Here is a 20,916-nt window from a genome sequence, read left to right on the forward strand (position 1 = left end):
CTACAATGTAGAATGAATGCAGTTTGGCATCACTTTAACTGCAATGGCTCAGTGCCATGGAATCGTGGGAGTTATAGTTTTAAAGGAACCTTAGCCTTCACTGCCAAAAGCTTCTGGTGCTTCATGAATCCGCAGAACCACGGCAGTTAAAATGGGCCCCACCCACACTACCATATAATACAGATTATTATATGGCAGTGCAGATGGGGCCATGGTGTTCATTAGAGTTGTGCAAAATTTTGTTTGCGCCTCATTTGTCGTGTCTATTTGGAAAGATTAGGACCTACAACGCGTTATTAAGAAACACAAGGGGCGCCCATTGAAAAAATTTAAGATTCAAAACACTCATCTATGACTTTTGAGGGCACCGTTTCTTCCCCAAAAGGGCTGGGTTTGGTTCCCCCAAAGGTCCCTGAGGAGAATGGTGAGGTCTGGAGTTAAAGGAGAAGCCCTGCTTTTTCCCCAAAGAAAGCAGGAAGGGGGTGAGGGAGGGTTGTCTGGCTGGATGGCTGGCTGGGCAAGGAAGAAGCCCCTCTGCACTTGGCCAGACCGGCGAGAGACAGGCAGAGACCACACTCATATTGAAGCTTTAATGCAGGAAACAAGCAGAATTCTGGGAAATGTAGTTTAGGGTGGGGTCTTACCTTCCCAAACTACATTTCCCAGAATTCTGCTTACCACCACGTGCCATCTCCTTCTCCTCCTCCCTGAAAGTTTTGGTGGGGGAAAACCGATGTTCATTCTCCAAAGAGATTTTGAGATATAAGAGAATTGTAGGAATTTGGATCTATCTTGTGAAGTTGGCAAAGTTGAGTAACTCCAAAGTCTATCTGATAGGTTTCCTATTATTATTATTATTATTATTATTATTATTATTATTATTTTATTATGACACAGCAAACAAGATAGATATGCTGGATTTCATATCACAAAATCACAAGTCGAACACTTCCCAAGTGTCTAGGACTGTGTGATGTATTTTCGGATGATGCACGCAGATCCCAGCAGGGTGGCCTTTTGCAGTTGGCAGATTGTAATTTTGTCAATGTCTATTGTTTCCAAATGCCGGTTGAGATCTTTTGGCATGGCACCCAATGTGCCCATCACCACCGGGACCACCTGCACTGGTTTCTGCCAGAGTCTTTGAAGTATTATTATTATTATTATTATTATTATTATTATTATTATTATTTTATTGTATGACACAGCAAACAAGATAGATATGCTGGATTTCGTATCACAAAATCACAAGTCGAACACTTCCCAAGTGTCTAGGACTGTGTGATGTATTTTTGGATGATATTATTATTATTATTATTATTATTATTATTATTATTATTATTATTATTATTATTTGAAACACAACAAGATTAGTCCACAGCAGACACTCTGCTGGCTGTTGTCTTGGATCACAGGTCGGGCACTTTCCAAGTGTCTAGGACTGTGTGATGTATTGGTGAAAAATGCGAGCAGATCCCAGTAAGGTGGCCGTCTGCAGCTGGCAGATGGTAATTTTGTCAGTGCCGATTGTGTTTAAGTGCAGGCCAAGGCCTATAGGCACTGCACCCAGTGTGCCGATCGCCACTGGGACCACCTTGACTGGCTTGTGCCAGAGTCTTTGCAGTTTGATCTTTAAATCCTCATATTGTGTCAACTTTTCTAGTTGTTTCTCCTCAATCCTGCTATCCCCTGGGATTGCAACATCGACAATCCATACTTTGTTTTTTAACATGATTGTGAGGTCAGGAGTATTGTGCTCCAAAACTCTGTCTGCCTGAATTTGGAAGTCCCACTGTAGCTTGACATCTTCATTCTCTGTAACTTTTTCCGGCTTGTGATCCCGCCAGTTCTTTGTCACAGGCAGATGGTATTTGTGGCACAAGTTACAATGAATCATCTGAGAAACTGTGTTATGCCTCAGCTTGTAGTCTGTCTGTGCAATCTTCTTGCAGCAGCTGAGGATCTATTGTTTCATCTGCTTCCTTGCAGAGTTTACATTTGGGATCTGTCATTGACTTTTCAATTTTGGCTTTGATGGCATTGGTTCTAATGGCTTGTTGTTGGGCTGCCAGAATCAGGCCCTCCGTCTCCTTTTTCAAAGTTCCATTTATTATTATTATTATTACTACTACTACTACTACTACTACTACTATTATTTCAAAGGCTGGATGGGCATCTGTTGGGGGTGCTTTGACTGTGCTTTTCCTACCTGGCAGAATGAGGTTGGACTGGATGGTCTTACAAAGAAATAATACAGTTAGGTTCATGTTGGTTAAAATTTCCTGAAAGTCAGTGGATGTGTAAATCTTTCTGAAACTTGGAGATAATGATGTCCTGTTTATGTTGTATCATTGAAAATAGAAATTCATGGAGATATCTCTTGTAGTTTTTTTAAAAAATGTTCATAAAAACCTTTAAAAAATCCCAAAAATTGGTGGATGTGTGAAATGTTCTGAAACTTGGGAGTAGGGTTGGGGGGGAATACATTCGACCATTGTAGCAAGTTTCATACCAATAACTAAAAATGAGGGAGAAAGTCCAGGAAACTCCCCCCCCCCCCCTTGTGCAATTACATAATGAAAAATTCATTGTCTCGTTATAGTTATGATACAGATCCCTTACTATATTTATGAAACAATTTAGAAATGATTCACCACTGCCCCTAATTTAGTAATGATTACTAAAACATGTTTCATTGATCGCATGAGCCTAGTGTCCTAGAGCCGTTGTTTTTGCGAGATCCTTGAATTTTTCCACCTTCACCATTTACCTCTAGCTCAGTTCTCCAACGATTAAGGTTTACCCTTCATTAGCATGGGCAGCAGAGGACTCCATTTATTACCTTTCTGTATGCTACCGGACATCTGCCAGCAAAAAACCTCTGTGGAGCTTCTGCCTTGCTCTTCCAGCCGCATTTTGCCTCATTGATATTCTGCAAACTTTCTTCTTTCTTTTTTTCCAAAAAGGAAAAAAAACTGTGTTGGGGGGAGGCATTTCATTGAATCTGTATTGGAGCAATTTGGGAACGAAACGGGGATTTCTATTCAGCAATTGAACCAATTCTCCCAAGCTTAAGCCTTTCAGCTCCTCCACCTCTTTGTCTTGGGGAGTTTGTAGTGGCCAAGTTCAAGGAAGGGTTCGGATTCCCCCGAGTTTCACAGGGTCTGCTTATTAGTTGCTTTCAGTCGCGGAGACTATAGAAACATTTATTAGGAATTCCTTCTCTCACTTTCTCGGTATGTGTAGCCATATTAAATGGCGGTATAAAGAGAGAGGCTAAGACTGAGAAAGTGAGATACTTCATAGAAACTTCGGCTTCTGTAGTTAATTAGATTTGGATGGCTTCAATAAAGCAGCTGCATTTTTTTTTGAAAAAAGATTTTTAAAAAAAGGAAAGCAAGTTTACAAAAAGGGCCTTTCAATGTATCTTGGGGAAAGGGAGGGAGGAGGGACTGTATAAAAGAAAGTCATTTTGAAAAGGAGTTTGGGAATTCCACGTTCTCTCTTTTCCCTCCCATCGTTTTCTTTGCTCCCTTTTGCAAAAAAAATAAGTGTGCAGGGAGGGACGGAAAAAGTCACATCTCTGCAGAGGAAATAACCTTCAAACACACAGACCCAAATGGTGGTACACTGGAGAAGGCTGTACACATAAATCACACCCCGAGCCTTCTGTTTAGCAGACAGATGTCCAAAAGCAAAAAAGAATGAGAGAACACTGACCCTGATGAGAAGGCTGCAGAGAAGGATGAGAGAATTTCATTTGGTCTGCCTTTTTAAGTAAACCAAACTCATTCATTTTCCCCACATGAAATAAGTGGATCAGCACACAGTCTTTGAGCGTCAATGTTTATCTCTACATTTTGCAAAACAGTTATTAACACTAATATGTGCATGTTAAGGATTGTTAAATTTTAAAAGGGAAAATTGTATGTGAAAAAAAAACATTTTTCTCAATTAAAATATGTTGTGGAACAGCATAGAATGGATTTAGGACTGGACACAAAGGAAATGGATATGGGCTAGAATAAATAACTGATTTGTTGTGAATATCATTGGCTATTTAACTCTGCGGAGTGAATCAAACATTTCAAAACTCCTTCACTGCCTTGGAATGTAAGCTAAAATTGTTGAAAATGAAGCAATTAAATAGTAATGGCTACAAACCATTACATCTACCCTTGAGAGAACCAAGGTATACATTCTATGGAAGGAGTTAAAAGAACATTCAGGATTGTCTACATAACCTATTTCTGCATGGAGTACAAGTGTAATGCAACCCCCAAAGAAGTGGGTCCCAGCATCATGTTAAGCCATGGATGGAACTTTGCAGAGGGTCCAGGGGGTCTACTTTACAGGGACCAAAAGGATGATGGATTTGCCACCAGAAAGAACCCCCAAAGCTATTCAGTCCAACCCCATTATTCCATGGAAGAAAGGTTCCGGCCAAGCTTGCCTGTCCAAACATGTCTCCCTCTATGAACCACCTCAGAGATTAAGATAATCTGGGGAGGCCCTGCTCTCGGACCCACCTCCTTCGCAGGCATGACTGGTGGGGACGAGAGACAGGGCCTCCTCAGTGGTGGCCCCTCGACTATGGAATTCCCTCCCCAGTATGATCAGATCTGCCTCCTTTCTCCTGACCTTCAGGAAAAAAACTCAAGACATGGCTTTGGGACCAAGCTTTTGACAAGTAGTACAATATGTATCTATGAAACAATGTGATTGACAAATGGATGGTGTGATTTTAATTGATGTTTTAATTGACGTTTTTAATCATTTATATTGTAATTATTGGTTTTAGTAGTAATTGTTTATTTGATATGTGTGTATAGCATCAAATTGCTGCCTGTTGTAATGCCGTCTTTAGTCCCCTACACGGTTGAGAAAAGCAGGATTAATTGTAACTATTTGATATGTGTGTATGGCATCAAATTCCTGCCTGTTGTAAGGCTGCCTTGACTCCCCTCCATGGTTGAGAAAGGCGGGATATAGATATGGTAAATAAATGGTAAATAAATAAGCCTTCCTGAAAGATGGCCATCCAGCCTCTGTTTAAAAACCTATAGAGAAGAAGACTCCACCACATTCTGAGGCAGCCCTTTAGCTCTTTCCATCACAAAGTTCTTCCTAATGTTTAGGTGGAATCTCTTTTCCACCTAAACATTATGATGTGTGGTTGGAGTGATGAGGAGGAAGAATCATAGAATCACAGAGCTAGAAGAGATCTCATGGGCCATCCTGCCAAAAAGCAGGAAAATGCATTCAAAGCACCTCTGACAGAGGCCATCCAGCCTCTGCTTAAAAGCCTCCAAAGAAGGAGCTTCCACTGCACTCTGCAGCAGAGAGTTCCACTGCCGAACAGTTCTCACAAGTTAGGAAGTTCTTCCTAATGTTCAGGTGGAAACTCCTTTCCTGTAGTTTGAAGCCATTGTTCTGCGTCCTAGTCTCTAGTTTGCAGGGCAGCAGAAAACAAGCTTGCTCCCTCCTCCCTATGACTTTCCCTCACATTTTTATACATGGCTATCATGTCTCCTCTCAGCCTTCTCTTCTGCATTCTAAACATGCCCACCTCTTTAAGCCACTCCTTATAGGGCTTGTTCCCCAGGCTGTTGATAATTTCTTGAGTCATCCCATCTAGTCTGGAAATGATAGCTTCCATTCCTCTAAGGAGGGAGTCACCTACTACCAACACCTGCTTCCTTTGATGATTGACAGGGTCCCTTTTGTGCAAGGTAGTGTCTAGGTCCCCTGAAAAGAGTTCCTGTTGAAGTGGATTGTGTAGGTTCTGAAGCCTGGAGAAGATTGAATTGTAGAGTATAATTCTTGAAGGATATAGGAGAGCTATTCATTCTTTGGACTATAGTTCCCAGAATTTCCCAATAAGCATGGTTGCTGGGCAACTTTCCCATGCTGTGCCAAAAGGTTACCTACATGTCCATCAACCTTTCACAGATATTAACCAGAACACATGTGTGCTATCTTGACCACATTGGAATGTGTTCAAGACAACAAAGATAAAAAGAGGATGAACACAGAAACAAGGAGAGGCTGCAGTAGTTTGTTTTTGCCTGAGTCGATAGGGAAGGACATGATCTGCCCCTTCTTCTCCTTCCCTCTCACAAAATTAAAGTGCAAAACTGATTTTTACACTTTGAACTCCATTTGCAGCAATTGTAGTAAGTGAAGGAAAAAAGGGAAAGCGGAAGGAGAAGAGAGAAACCAAGACTGTTTAAAAATAGCTGAAAAAATGGGATAATAAAGAATTGTCCCTCAAGTCAGGATAATTGGAAAGTAGATACCTGTTCAGTTTGTGGGCTGAGATCTAAACAAGGTTTCTAAATAAGTTCTATTACATCAACACCAGCTGCTATTTAGCCTTTCCCATCTTGTGCAGTAACTAGATCCCTTTTTCAATCTGAAATGGGAGAATGAAAACATTATTTACAATTCGGTCTATAAAGGTGAAAGAAGGTACATTACTGTAGCACACCAATCGCATTATTGGCCATAGAAGACTCGATGACCTGAAGTAGCAGCGGCTTTATTTACCTTTGCCGTATCACAGCCCCCGTCCTTTCCTCCCATTAATCAATGGCCTTGTAAGCCCATTAGAAACCACGACCCACATCTAACAAGCGGTAGAAAAATCAATACAGAATGGTAAACTGGCCACAAAGGCTAAAGCTAAATAGGTTTTCTGCAATTTCCGCCCTTCACCAACCATATTAGGTATTAGTAATAAGCCCTTTTGGGAGTAAGAACAAAGTTGAAGGAAGGAACGTGAAAGAAACTAGTTGCTAACTAAGTGAGTGTCAAAAAGAGAGAGGAACTTCATCATATGCCCTTTACTCCAAAAAGCTTTGCCACTAATTCAGGCATGGTTTTTTTTCCGGTTGGATATTTTCACGAGATAATTGTAATTTATTGACACATTTAGAAAGGTGTATAGTACAAAAGTAAGTTACTGAAGTCTTTAGACTCCTCACACAACACTTTCTCTGGGCTCTTAGCAACTCCCAATTCTTCAGGATGGCATTTTTTCATCAAACAGAAGGACTTCTAGACACTTCACCACCACTTGAAAAATGCTTTGCAGTCATTTCCTATTTGTTAAATAAACTTTCATGGGGAGTTCTGGGCAAGTTTAATTCAGAGAGAGCTTGTTTTTGCCTTCCTCTAAGGCTGAGAGAGTGTGATGCCTAAGGTCATCCAGTGGATCCCCATGCTGAACATGCCATATTATAATATATTTCTGTTATATTATTATATTTCTGCATAGAAACACTATTTTCTGCACAGAAAATGCTGTTTCCTGCACAGCCCACCTGCCCATCATATGCATAGTTTGCACATAATAAGCCCTGAACTGTAACCACTTTGAAAATGGTGCAATTTTAAAAGAGATTTTTTTTTGCAAAGGAGAGAAAATTGCTGACATTATCCATTGTTTCCTTAAATTAACTCAGCAAAAATTATAGCTGAGTTCACGCATCATTATCTACCATTCATAACTTTATGAATCAATTCCTATTTTGCAAAAATTCAATGCTATGTGGTTAGTGAAGCACACAGATGTGTATCTAGAAACTGGCAAGAATGTCCCAATGCTGTTTTGTTGTGTCCTGGACTTTTGTGATGTGCACCAGGCATTTCTGGTGTGCCTAGGGCAGTTCCAATGTGCATTAGGAAGTTCTGGTGTTCATTGGACACTTCTGATGCACACCAGCCACTTCTGTTGTACTTTTGCATTACTTTGCTGGTATCCAGATGTGCATCAGAGAGTGCCCCATGGCAATGCCATCTTAATGCATGGCCATGCTGAGCAATTGCCAAGGGCCTCACAAGCATAGGGGACCCATGCTAATATTGTTAATGTGGGATTTGTGTATTGGTAGTGTTTAAATGCAATTTGTGTCTTGCCTGTATTGCATACTGATTGCATCATCCAGAGTGTATTATAGTCTGGAAAGAATTAATTACTAAGAAGCTGTGATGTCCTTGATGTGTGGCTGGAACTGGGGAGTATCCAGACACAAGTGTGTGCATTAGTGATTACATCAGTTCAGTTGTAGGGTTGAGTTCTGTCTGCCTAGAGTGAGAGTCAAGTTCTGTGTTCGTCTGTTGTCTGGAAGTCTGTTTGTCTTATTACTGCTTATAGCAAAACTTTGTATATAGTTTTACTAACGTCTCTGGGTGTCACTTTGTTCTGCGTTCCACTGATTCCATCCAACTACTGCTGCGCTGCAAATTACTCTGATAAATATATGCACAGAGCAGAGTTTAACATTACTTTGCTGATCACCTGCCTCAACAGCCAAATCTCCCACTTATTCAGTAGAAGGAGAAAAATTACAACTTGTAGTGGGCAATTGGCATATTTGCATTCAAAAGAGAAATTTTATTATTTTTGTGACTTGCAATGTTATGGAAGCAGAATATTGCAACGGATTCGCGGGAGACAATGAAGAGCTGGGGACGAAACTTGCTGGCTATGTGCATTTCCATGATCAGAAAGAGATCTTCTCTTGTAACAAGAATTCCATTGGTTTGGTGATTAGAGCAAATGTAAGAAAGTGAAGTGAGGAAAAAGAACCTGTACAGTGTTCCCTCACTACTTCGCGATTCACTTTTCGCAGATTCACAGTTTTGCGGTTTTCCAATAAAATCTAAAAGAATATTATAAGTCATAAAAATGTACAATTTACAGCCTAAGGAAGGGAGGAAGGAGAAGTCAAAGGGAGAGAAAAGGAGCCCAAGCGGCAACGGGAGGAGAAGGAGGCGATTTATCAACACACGATTGGTTGATAAAGACTTAAAATAGTGTATAACTACTAAAATAATGTATAAATATTAAAATAAATATAGCGCCCCTACTTTGCGGATTTTCACTTATTGTGGGTGGTCCTGGAACATAACTCCCACGATAAGTGAGGAACACTGTAGATTTATTACATAAATTACCCTTAGAGCAGAAATGGAGCATAATGTTTTGAGTGGAGGAAATGAGTTGCAGAGGAGAATTTGCTATCGTTGCTCATATGATCACCACTGAATAATAATAATGATTGAAAGGAATCAACTGGAAGAGCTGACACAATATGAAGATTTAAAGATCGAACTGCAAAGACTCTGGCACAAGCCAGTTAAGGTGGTCCCAGTGGTCCCAGTGGTGACCGGCACACTAGGGGCAGTGCCTAAAGAACTTTGCCTACACTTAAACATAATCGGCACTGTCAAAATTACTATCTATCATCTACAAAAGGCCACCCTACTCGGATCTGCATGCATTATTTGCCAATACATCACACAGTCCTAGACACTTGGGACTGTTTTATTATTATTATTATTATTATTATTATTATTATTATTATTATTATTATTATTAATATATTTATATCCCACCCTATCTCCCTGTAGGGACTCAGGGCAGCCCCATGCAATAAATAGGGACTCAATAGAAGCCCCATGCAATAAATTTGCAACCAAAAACAAGAAAAAACTTCCTAATACAGTAGAATCTCGCTTATCCAACCACCGCTTATCCAACGTTTTGTATTATCCAACTCAGTCTGCCTTTTAGTAGTCAAATGTTTTTGTAGTCAATGTTTTCAATACATTGTGATATTTTGGTGCTAAATTTGTAAATACAGTAATTACTACATAACGTTACTGTGTATTGAACTGCTTTTTCTGTCGATTTGTTGTAAAACATGATGTTTTGGTGCTTAATTTGTAAAATCATAACGTAATTTGAGGTTTAATAGGCTTTGCCTTAATGCCTCCTTATTATCCATCATTTTCGCTTATCCAACATTCTGCCGGCCCATTTATGTTGGATAAGCAAGAATCTACTGTACTTGGAAAAAGAGGGAAACAAAGAAAGAAGAGATCTTACTGTGTTACAGCAAGATGCTGTTATTATTTTTTGTCATTTTGCAATGTGAAGGGGTTCACATTCATAAAACCAAATGTCAGTTACTGAGAATTACAAGATAATTTAGAGAGATAGGCCTGTCCATAAGTATGTTTAGCAAAAGCAGCTTGGCTATCACCAGATTATGGGCCTATTTGGCTTTCTATAACAAGCTTTTTCTTTTTTTTAAAAAAAATCCTCATTTCTATTTGGTAATGTACCACTTGGCCCTGAGATAACAGAAACACACAATTAACAGAATTAGGAGGCTGAAACAACTAAACAGCTATAACTCCCCACACAATGAGGAGAGGAAAGGTAAGATAATTGCCCTGCGGGCATGTTTGAAGGATGGTACATGGAGAGGTGAAAGTTCCTCAGAGGGAGGCAATTAGATTTAATAGAATGAGATAAAGCACTGAAGAATTGATGCTATCGTAGGGGGAAGAAAAGAATGCCGGCAGTGAGGTCATTACAGCAACGGAATGGAAATCTAATACTGTCTTTCACCAGTGGGTGAAACTGTTCAACTCTGTTTGCTTGTAGAACGGTGGATGGCCAGATAAGGAATACGTCCAAGGTTTGTTAGCACAACGTCCTTGCATGTTGCTCCCTGTGAAAGGGCAGTTGAAATAACAGCTAGAATATACAAAAGCAGTTGCAAGTGCATAACCCAGGCCTACACATTCATAACTGATTTGTATTCACAATTCCGACATATTCAACAGCATAGAGAATACATGGAAAGCCAATCTCAACTTACGAGGTAGTCGCTGCTGTGAGTAAAAAGATTAGACTCTTCTATTGGTTGTGGTGCAGCACGTCGGCATTTCTACCCTCCTCCTGTAAGTTGTTGCTAATGACAGCTGCCTTGACTGCCATCCTGTTTCCTGGGCTCAGGCTGTCACCAGTCAGAGTGTCCCATTTCTTCTCTTGAATAGTATGGCTGCCGTAGACCAATGTAAGCCAGGTGTCTCATCCACAGGGCCTTATGTTCATTTCCTAGTAGTACCAAACCATGTTCAACCATGTTCAACATGGCTGGGCAATTGGGACTCCCTGCCAACTCCAGGATAGTTCAAGGAATCCTGGGACACCAAATTGGGCTTGCATTATTGGTCAATATAGAATGGCTCATGGATACACCTTTAGTATACTTAGCTAAATATACTATAATTAAAGTATACTTAGCTAAGTAGTTGATGTAGAACCTCACCCAATCTTTCTGGGGGAGGAAGAGACATCCTTTTCAAAGCAATTCACATACACAACCAGATTCATCTCACTAGTGGAGAAAGGAAAGAAGGAATTGCATACACAAATGAGTATGGCAGTCACGATAACAACAACTGAGCCATTACCTAAACAGTTCTGGAGAAACCTGGGGCTGTGTAAGCTTTGATGGGTATTTCCATAATGTTTTATTTAATTATTATTTATTTACAGCATTTATATTCCGCCCTTCTCACCCCGAAGGGGACTCAGGGCGGATCACATTACACATATAGGCAAATATTCAATGCCTTTTAACATAGGACAAAGACAAACAAACATAGGCTCTGAGCGGGGCTCGAACTCATGACCTCCTGGTCAGAGTGATTCATTGCAGTTAATTGCACTGGCTTGCTCTCCCGCCTGTGCTACAGCCCGGTTTTGTGTGTGAAGCTGCCTTTAAAGAGCATTTGGAAACTTAGGCCCCTTCTGCACTGCTATATCAAAGCCATCTTATCTGCTTTGAACTGAATTATATGGCAGTGTAGACTCATATAATCCAGTTCAAAGCAGATAATGTGGATTATCTGCTTTCACAATCTGGATTATTTAGCAGTGTAGAAGGGGCCTAAGACAGCTGCAGGCAAATTGTTGAATGGGATGAATTATCTGAAGCATAGGGTTTCTTTTTTATAATAGTATGATTGATTAAAGGGAAATCTGTGCATGTTATGAGAAAATTCTCCCTTTTTTGTGAGCCATGTGAGCATGGCTCTAATGGAGTTGATATCCCAGATTTCATTAATATATATCCATTTCCAAAATTACCAATCAACAGAGAACAAAGACACTGGCATCCATACATTGCTTGTTTATAGCACCTGCTATTCACACTGCTCCTAATCTGGAGGATGTCTTAAACTTTCAAGAATTATAATTACTGATAACATAGTTTTGTAAAAGCATTTGTGTCAATGATTTGGTGCCTCATTTAGCTCGAGTTGACCCTTCTTCTCCTGTAATCAGAAATAGAAAGATTTTCATCATGATGTACGCAGATGATTTAGTACTCGCCCTCCACTCTTGTCTAGGTCTCAGAATTCTTTTGGTGGTTGTTTTCAACACGAGCACCTGTTAATCCATTATTTTAAGACCAAGACAATGGGTTTTTGGTAAATGTAGCCCAAAGAACAAATGGATTTTAGATCAAAATGTCATAGAGCATTCCTGATTATTTAGATATCTGGCCCTTGTTTGCAGTGAGCCTCTGTGTTCGCAATGGTAAAAGGAGGCAGTGAAAGTCAAAGCCAAGAAAATGATGAAGTTTTATTACAGCAAAAGAGGTCAGTGGATTGAACCTAGCCTTTAAAAATAAGAGTAAAATGATTGCACAGATGTTCTGCAGTGCTGGAATTTGGAGGCTAGAGTAGCAAAGACTTGGAAACTTTACAAAATAAAACACTTTCTTCCCAACCATTTGAAACACCTGCATCTTCTTTGGACAGACTAGCTGTCAGAGCAAGAATAGATTGTGCTCATGGTAGATTAAATGAAATTTCAGTCTATCAAATGAACATTTTTCAGCTTTACTTTGAAATGAGCAACAACCAATGTTGGAGGCCTAACTTAGACTTTTTTTTGCACTGTTACTACATACTTGAGCTGAATTCTATCTTACATATGAATAAGAAGCAATTAAGGGATTGGCTTTTCAGGACAAACTCAAGAAGGGCTTCACAACCAATTAAGATCTTAAAATTTTATCCATGTTACTCTTCTTTTTTTGGAAACTGAACATTTTATAGCTAGATATTAAATTCAGACTAGCTTCTCTAACAATCACCTTCTCTGAAGAGCAATTTCAAGCCAACTGCAGTTTTAGATGGATGTTATAATAAGATGCTATTTGAAAAAAAGAAGATGGCACATTTGTGGCCAATGTCAGCTGGAAGACATTGCCCACTATATGCCAATTTGTCCCTTGACAAGTGACCCAAGAAAGACATTTTTGAAAACTTTGCTGAGATGTGGAAATGGAAACTCTCTCATATAATTGGATCAATTTTTGAGAGATAATAGTAGATATGTAATACATAGCCATTGCTATTGAACATAGAAGTTCATCTGTGATTTGAATAGTTGATATGCTATAGACTAGTCTAGTGAAAGTATCTGTTAGTGCTGATAAAAGGATTGGATGAGATTTGTACATTTTGTATATGATATGTTTTGTTTGGTTCCAGGATCTCCTGAGGATACCAAAACTGGATTAGTAAAATGGGATCCCTTATATAAAATGACAAAATCAAGTTTTGCATGTGGAATTTAAAATATATATTTTCAAGCCATGGATGGTGACATCCATGGATATGAAAGGCCAGCTGTACCAGTTGAGTATCTTTTATCCAAAATGCTTGGGACCAGAAATGTTCCAGATTTTAGATTTTTCCACTCCTCAGATTTAGGAATACTTGCACACAGCTAACAAGCTATCTTGGAGATGGGACGCAAGTCCAAACACAAAATTCATTTATATTTCATATACAGCTTTACATGCATAGTCTGAAAATAATTTTGTACACATTATTTTGAATAATGTTTTTAATAATGTTCATAAAACAAGATTTGCATACATTGAACCATCAGAAAGCAAAGTTGTCACTATCACAACCACTTGTGTAGATAATTTTACTTTGGAGTATTTTGGATTTGGGAATTCCACATAAGGGATGCTCAACCTTTATTTTAAAAGATATTTCTTTAGCTCATATGATAAATTTAGTATCAGTATGAACACAGTTATATTAATCACTAATCAGTTGAATCTGTCTTTAGCTTTTTGTAAGATGACAGCCACTGCCACATCTTGTGGGAGGGAATCATATAAATTATATCCTGCGTGATTATTATATGGTGCGATCAGAAACTTAACAACTGTTCCTATTGAAATTCTGAGTCTTCTGCTTCGGATCATCCCTTTCTTTTGCGCTTGTAATGCATCCATCTCCTCAATCTTAGCCACCTCTTAGTCTTCCCCAACCAGCAACATCGACACTTTGATTAGGCAAAGAAGTGGGTTACAGAAAACATGTCTCTGGGTCAGTCACTCTCAAGCGATACAAAGACAGCTGATAAAAAAAAAGAAAAGGAATTCATCAAGCTGGCATCCTTGAAGGAAAAATTAAATCAGTGCATACTATTTTTTAAAAAAATCAGCAACCCCACTATATCCTCCTTCTCGCTACTGTCATGAAAATTGAGAAAGTGGGAATCCAATTACTAAGGCTAGATAAAAAGGGGAGATAGTAAAAAAAATTAATTGGATGGTAAAGACATTGAAAGCCAGAGCTTTTCTTCCATCACCCTGGTTTTACAGCAGCTGAAGCAAAGGTCACTGGAGATGGAAAGAGAAGGAAACTTAGAAGACACCTCAGCCCTGCATCAATGCAATGGTAAATTTAGAAGTGTCACTTCCTTTGAGGAACAACCATGGGAAACTGATGTAGTTGGAGGTCAGGATTGAGTAGGACAGGGGCAAGGAATTTGCAAGGTGGTTGAGCTAATTCTCCTTATGGTCTCCAAAGAAACTGTAACGCTGTCTTCATGCCACTTCCAGTTCTTGGAATCTGCCAAAATATAGCCAATTTTTGAGAGCTGGCATGGTCAAGTTTGGTTTGAGCATTGGACCAGGAAACCAGAATTTGGATCCCCGCTTGGCCAAGGAACTCCACCAGATTGCTTTGAGAAAAGTAATAACAAAACCTGTGTTGTTGTGAGTCTTCTGGGCTGCCACTGAAGTCCATAAGCATGTGGACAATTTCAGCAGAAAGGAGGAAATCATGAAAATGAACAAAATATGGCTACCAGTATTAAAAAAAACCCTCTAAAATCAGAACAGTAAATAAAGAGCAAGACTCAAAAAGCAGGGGAATTCCAGATAAGACTCAACCAGGGCCAGCTAACACATCCCAACAAAGAATTCCCCAGGCATCTACCAGCCAGGCCTTGAAACTGTGGGCCATTAAAATGCTAATCAAGGTGGCAAGTTGCAACATTCCCATGTACCCTGTTTCCTCTAAAATAAGACATCCCCAGAAAATAAGACCTAGTAGAGGTTTTTCTGAATTGCTAATATAAGGCCTCCCCTGAAAGTAAGACCTAGCAAAGTTTTTGTTTGGAAGCGTGCCCAACGAACAGAACACCCGAGCATGCAGGATCGGTAAATGTACGTACGATAGAGTGTTGTACATGGAAATAATAGTAGTAACAAGAAATTCTTGATAGGATTCACAGTTTGGCTGGTTATGCTGGTTTGCAATGACAACTACTGTACAGTATATAATAAATGTTCATTTTTTGTTCAACAATAAATGTGAATTCTTCTTCATGGAAAAATAAGACATCCCCTGAAAATAAGACCTAGAGCATCTTTGGGAGCAAAAATTAATATAAGACACTGTCTTATTTTCGGGGAAACATGGTATTTCAACATTCACATGTATCCCCACCCTGGACATTCCACAGATATACAAACCTCACTTACTTAGTTTCCAACAGACCCCTTAACCTCTGAGGATGCCTGCCATCGATGTGGGTGAAATGTCAGGAGAGAATGCTTCTGGAGAGAATGCTTCTTACAGCCTGGAAAACTCACAACAACCCAGTGATTCCAGCCATGAAAGCCTTTGACGACACATTAATAACAAAACCTTGCTCAACAAATCTTGCCAAGAACAGTAGCTTTGCCTTAGGGTCTCCATTTTTGATCTTGCACCTCTAAATTATGCTGATTTGCTGATCAGTGGTCCCATTATTGTACTTCCACAATCCATTGTAATTCTACCTCCCTGCAATACTGTTATTCCATTATTAGTATTAGTACAATCGTACAATTCCAGCATTTAAAAATAGAAAAAGTAAATATAAATATAAAGTAAAAGGGGAAGGAGGGGAAGAGGAGAACCCTGTCCTGACACCATTTTACTGCCTCCATGCCATCAAAGAAGTGGAAGAGACCCCTCTCACCAAGGTAAGTGATGGAAACATTGCAAGATTGGGAGTTTTTGAGAGGTTTCACCTCTTAAAAGCAGGGATGGGGAGAACCATGGAGGCAAAACTTGCAGCTGGATGCACATGATGCCATTTAAGAGGGTCTGACATCAAAGGTCCTAGTTTGCTAGCCTTGTGTGATAAAGTCCAATAACCAACAGTAAAGTCTTCCAATCCAGCAACTTTCAACATATTTCTGGTCCCTCTGTTTTTGTCCAAGCAACCACTAAAAGAGAACCACATCAACAACGTGCAAGTACTCAAAACTGTCCGGTTCCAAGACTGAATGTGACATTTCAGTGGAAGCATTTGCATACTGAATAATATTAGGTCACAATGGGAAAAAATCTGTTTTGAGTCCTTTTAGTATTTCTTGTCTGTTCTTGAAAGTCTCCAAACATTCAAACAGTCCACAGCAAATGTAGTAAAAATGAAATATAACTGAGATTCATTTATTTATCAACTGTAAATACTGTCAGCTATTTAAATTTGAATGCGATTTCCTGCTTCTTGGCAGGGGGTTGGACTGGATGGTCCATGAGGTCTCTTCCAACTCTACTATTCTATGATTCTATGATTCTATGATTCTATAAATCCTGTCAAGGGATCAGTGTCATTTTTATCAATACAGTATTGTACAGTGTTAAAGGTTTTTTTTTCATGTCAATGACAACAATCAAACAATGCCCCAAATATAGTGTATAATTAATTTCAACATTGATAAAATGCTATAAAGAAATGCCATTGTAAGTCAGAACCACAAATACTGACTCTCATAATAAATAAAATTGTATAATCAGTCACATATTCCCATATTTTCAGTACTATTGCATTTCAGCAACCGGATACTACATGCTAATCTGCACAGACAAAAGCCAACATGGTTTAGTGGTTTGAGTGTTGGACTACAACTCTGAAGATCAGGGTTTGAATTCCTATTTGATTGTGGAAGCCCACAGAGTGAAGCTTGCACAACTCACACTCTTTCAACCTCAGAGGAAGGCAAAAACCAATGCCCTCTGATTAAATCTCCCCAAGAAAACCTCATGATAGGTTCTTATTGAGAGTGTCACAAGTTGGAAGGCACACAACAACAACAAATTGGGAAGACTATTGCATGTCAACCAACAATACTATGTATTCATGAGCACATATCATCTATTAATAGGTATTAAATACCATTACATGCCTTCTACACACCACTGTCAGATATTGCATGGCATTCTATGTCAGCTATTGAATCTTTTCAAATAAGAAATAGCATTGTACAACTATAAGATTCCAAATAAGAAGAGCAAATATTCAGACAGCAAGACAATTTCGAGAAGGATGCTCAATGTGAAAATGTACAGAATAGAATTTTTCAGGGTGCCATACTGGCTTAAGACCAAGAAATGACTACTTTTAACCCATAGTTTGAGACACTCTGGACCTAATGCTTAGAAAATGAACTTCATATGAAAGATGATACATCTAGTTAATAGCCAAGGAGTGTCTACACACAAACTGAAGCTGACTGGTTGCATCACTCCAACTCTGAAACTCTAGCTGGCCACTTGGTGTCCACAGTCCATGCATCCAACTCTCCCCAATCTCAGTGAGCACCCAACCTCTGCCAGCAGGGGGCAGTATTCACTAAAGAGATATATCCTAGGCTTAGCTAGCTTCTGTGTTCAAAACTGAGAAGGGGTATATGTGAACATATGAAAAATTCATGGATGACTCATTCTTATACCCAGGGCTGCACTGTCATGTTGATTGGGCATTGGCTGGTCCAAACCTCTGGAACTTCTTACTTAGCCCATTCAGTTCAGCCATCAACTATGCATTGTACCATCTGACTTGATTTTGCAACCAATCACAAAAGCATCCACATTCTACATCCACACTGTAGAACTGATAGAGTTTAAGACCACTTGGGTGGCTATAGCTCAGTGCTATGGAATCCTAGGAGTTTTAGTTTAGAGAGGTGCCATTCCTTGCCAGGAAAAGGCTAAATGCCTTGTAAAACTGCAAGTCCTTTGATTCTATAGCATTGAGGTATGGCAGATAGTTGACATGGTGTCAAGTTGCATCAATTTTACAATGACAATGATCCCTTGAATTCCTTCCAATTCCACAATTTTATGATTTTTGGTAATGAAAAATATTATAATTAATGTGTGTTATCTCTGGTGTAATATAATAATGTGAATTCACTGCCCAACCCATCGCTTTCTGTCTATTATGACCCAATAATAGAATTCATGACATAGCAAAATGTCCGACAGGGATAAACAATTGAGTAGGTGAAGATATGCAGGTAAACCAAGCTCAATGTTCAAATGCAGTCATTTATTTCAGATTATAAGAAATGTTCAATCTTATTTAGGCAAATGAGTGAAACAATTAGAATACCAATAGAACAGCAGCAAATCATCATAAAGCTATATGCCACAGCATGTACTCTGTGGTACTTGTTCTTTATACATCAACAAACAGCAAGCGAATGAACTGCAGATTAATTTAAGCCAACTGGAAAAATTGTGGTGATATTTAATTTGAGGGAAGAGTGATCCTCAGAGAAAGGATATCTGTATCCAAGAACAGCCATTTTTCATCATCATCATCATCATCATCATCATCATCATCATCATCATCATCATCTATGTCTATACCACCATCAAATGTACATACGTAGTGCTTTACAGTAAAAACAACCAAATAATGGGTCCTGCCAAAGGTATACAATCTAAAATATATGTGTACACACATGCATACACAGAGGGAAGAAAAAATAACAAAACACAAAAGGGTACCATAGAATTACCATTAAAATTTGAGACTAAAAGAAACACAGAAACAAAATATAGTACAAGGTGAACAGAACAGTACTTGTAATCAAAATATACAAGATTACAAAACAATGCCAAACTGAAATTCCAAAGGCTTTGGAAAATAAACCAAAATTAATGGGAATTTTAAAAGAATGAGGGATAAAGCAGTCCACAGCCCCATCGACACTGCCATATGATGCAGATTAAAAGTTCATTATATGATAGTGTTGGTGGGGCCTGAGAAAGGAAGAGGAAATCCACAATTGGGTGAGAAGCCTATGATTCCTAGGATGCAAATCTCAAGCAAGTTAGTAAAAAGAAGTAAGAGCTAAAATAGTGGGGTGTTAGATTGTGTGATTCTTTGAATGTCACAAAAAAGGAGCTTATAGGATTGTGAAACCAAATGAAAAGAGACCAAAAGTGGAGTAACATGATTAAAATGATGGGCCAAAAAGATAGTCTTAGCATTGAGTGATTTCAGCTAACCTCTAAATGGAGCCCGGTGCAGTTCACTTCTTCAAAAGACAAGTAAAGACATGAAATGGGTTTGAAGATAATGAACAGAAGATTCGTCTTTCTTTTCCAGAAAGGATGTCAGTACAGAGTCTGCACTCAAAAAGAACTGACATAAAACATACAGGGAATACTGTGCCTTCCCCTGTTTGTTTGTGCTTAATTATTTTTGGGGGGGGGGGATTGCTCCAGTTATTGGGGGGGGGGATTGCTCCATTGCATCCCAATGTTCAATGAAACCAGAGGGCTAAGGTGAAATAATGGAAGGCTGGACAAAAGATGATTGCAATAATCAAGGCAGGACACAACTTATGTGGGATCTACACTGCCATATAATACAGTTTGGCACTCCATTATATGGTCAATGTGGACCCATACAATGCAGTTCAATGGCATTAAAACTGCAATATATGGGTCCAAAAAGATAGCATTGAGTGATTTCAGCTGACCTCTAAATGTGGGTTTGGAGCCCGGCGCACAGTCAAGATATGAAATAGGTTTGAAGATAATGAACAGAAGATTCATCTTTCTTTTCCAGAAAGGATGTCAGTACAGAGTCTGCACTCAAAAAGAAGCCATACAATGCAGTTCAATGGCATTAAAACTGTAATATATGGGTCCACACTTATCATATAATGTGATTCCAGTGTAGATCCAGCCTCTGGCATGAGTTAAGGTCTTGGGAGAGTAAATTGAGAGGGGGGGGGGGTAAAATCTGATTTTGCTAACATAAGAAATAAATAAATGTCTTTGTTGCTGTGTCAATGTGTGAAACAAAAGACAAGGGTCCAAAATAAAACCAAGGCTCCATGCTTCCTTCACAAGATGATAGGGGGCAATATTATCAATGTTGGAGAATACATGTAGTAAACAATGTTTTGGAAGAAAAATAAGAAGTTCCATCCTTGCCATTCTAAGTATGAGGCAAGGCTAAAGCATCCGTGCTGAAATAGCTGGGATACATGCTGTCAGCTGTCAGAAGACAGTTCTGGAATAGGAAAATATTGCTGAGTATCATCAGCATAAAGATAATATCAAAAACCATATGAACTTGTAATATTATCTGATATCAGGCAGAAGGGGCTCTGGTAGTGGGTTTAACCTCTCCTTTTATCCCCTGAAACAGAAAATTGAGGTGAACACCCTAAATGGCAGGGGCCCTTGTAGTTACTCTAACTCTAGAGTTCTATGATTCTAAATTCAATCAGTCCTGGCTGCCAGAAATTTAAAAACAGCAGGTTGCCTCTTTTATCCATGCATTGCAAGTCTCGTCTTTGACCTCCCTTCTGTTTAGCATTAAATACATGCAAGACTCTACCTTGAATTGGAATTTTCACTCATGAAGCTAGGGATGGATGAATCTTCCCTATTTCTGGTGCAGATTACTTTCAGTCGTAGGTTTTTCTCTACCAT

General features: G+C 39.1%; 1 long non-coding RNA gene across 6 annotated transcripts in view; it reads right to left on the reverse strand.

Moving 5' to 3' along the window:
• The window catches only part of LOC134296799 (uncharacterized), a 140,835-nt gene that overhangs the window by 81,390 nt on the left and 38,529 nt on the right, over positions 1-20,916 (reverse strand). For 4 of the 6 annotated variants that reach the window (XR_010003665.1, XR_010003663.1, XR_010003667.1 and 1 more), the window contains one exon: positions 13,716-14,253. The exons of the other annotated variants lie outside the window; for them this stretch is intronic. This is a non-coding gene — a long non-coding RNA (uncharacterized LOC134296799). Of the gene's footprint in view, positions 1-13,715; positions 14,254-20,916 lie in introns of those variants that run through there. 6 annotated transcript variants of the gene reach the window in all.

This window comes from Anolis carolinensis, chromosome 2 (genome assembly GCF_035594765.1).
Source record: "Anolis carolinensis isolate JA03-04 chromosome 2, rAnoCar3.1.pri, whole genome shotgun sequence".
Taxonomy (NCBI): domain Eukaryota; kingdom Metazoa; phylum Chordata; class Lepidosauria; order Squamata; family Dactyloidae; genus Anolis; species Anolis carolinensis.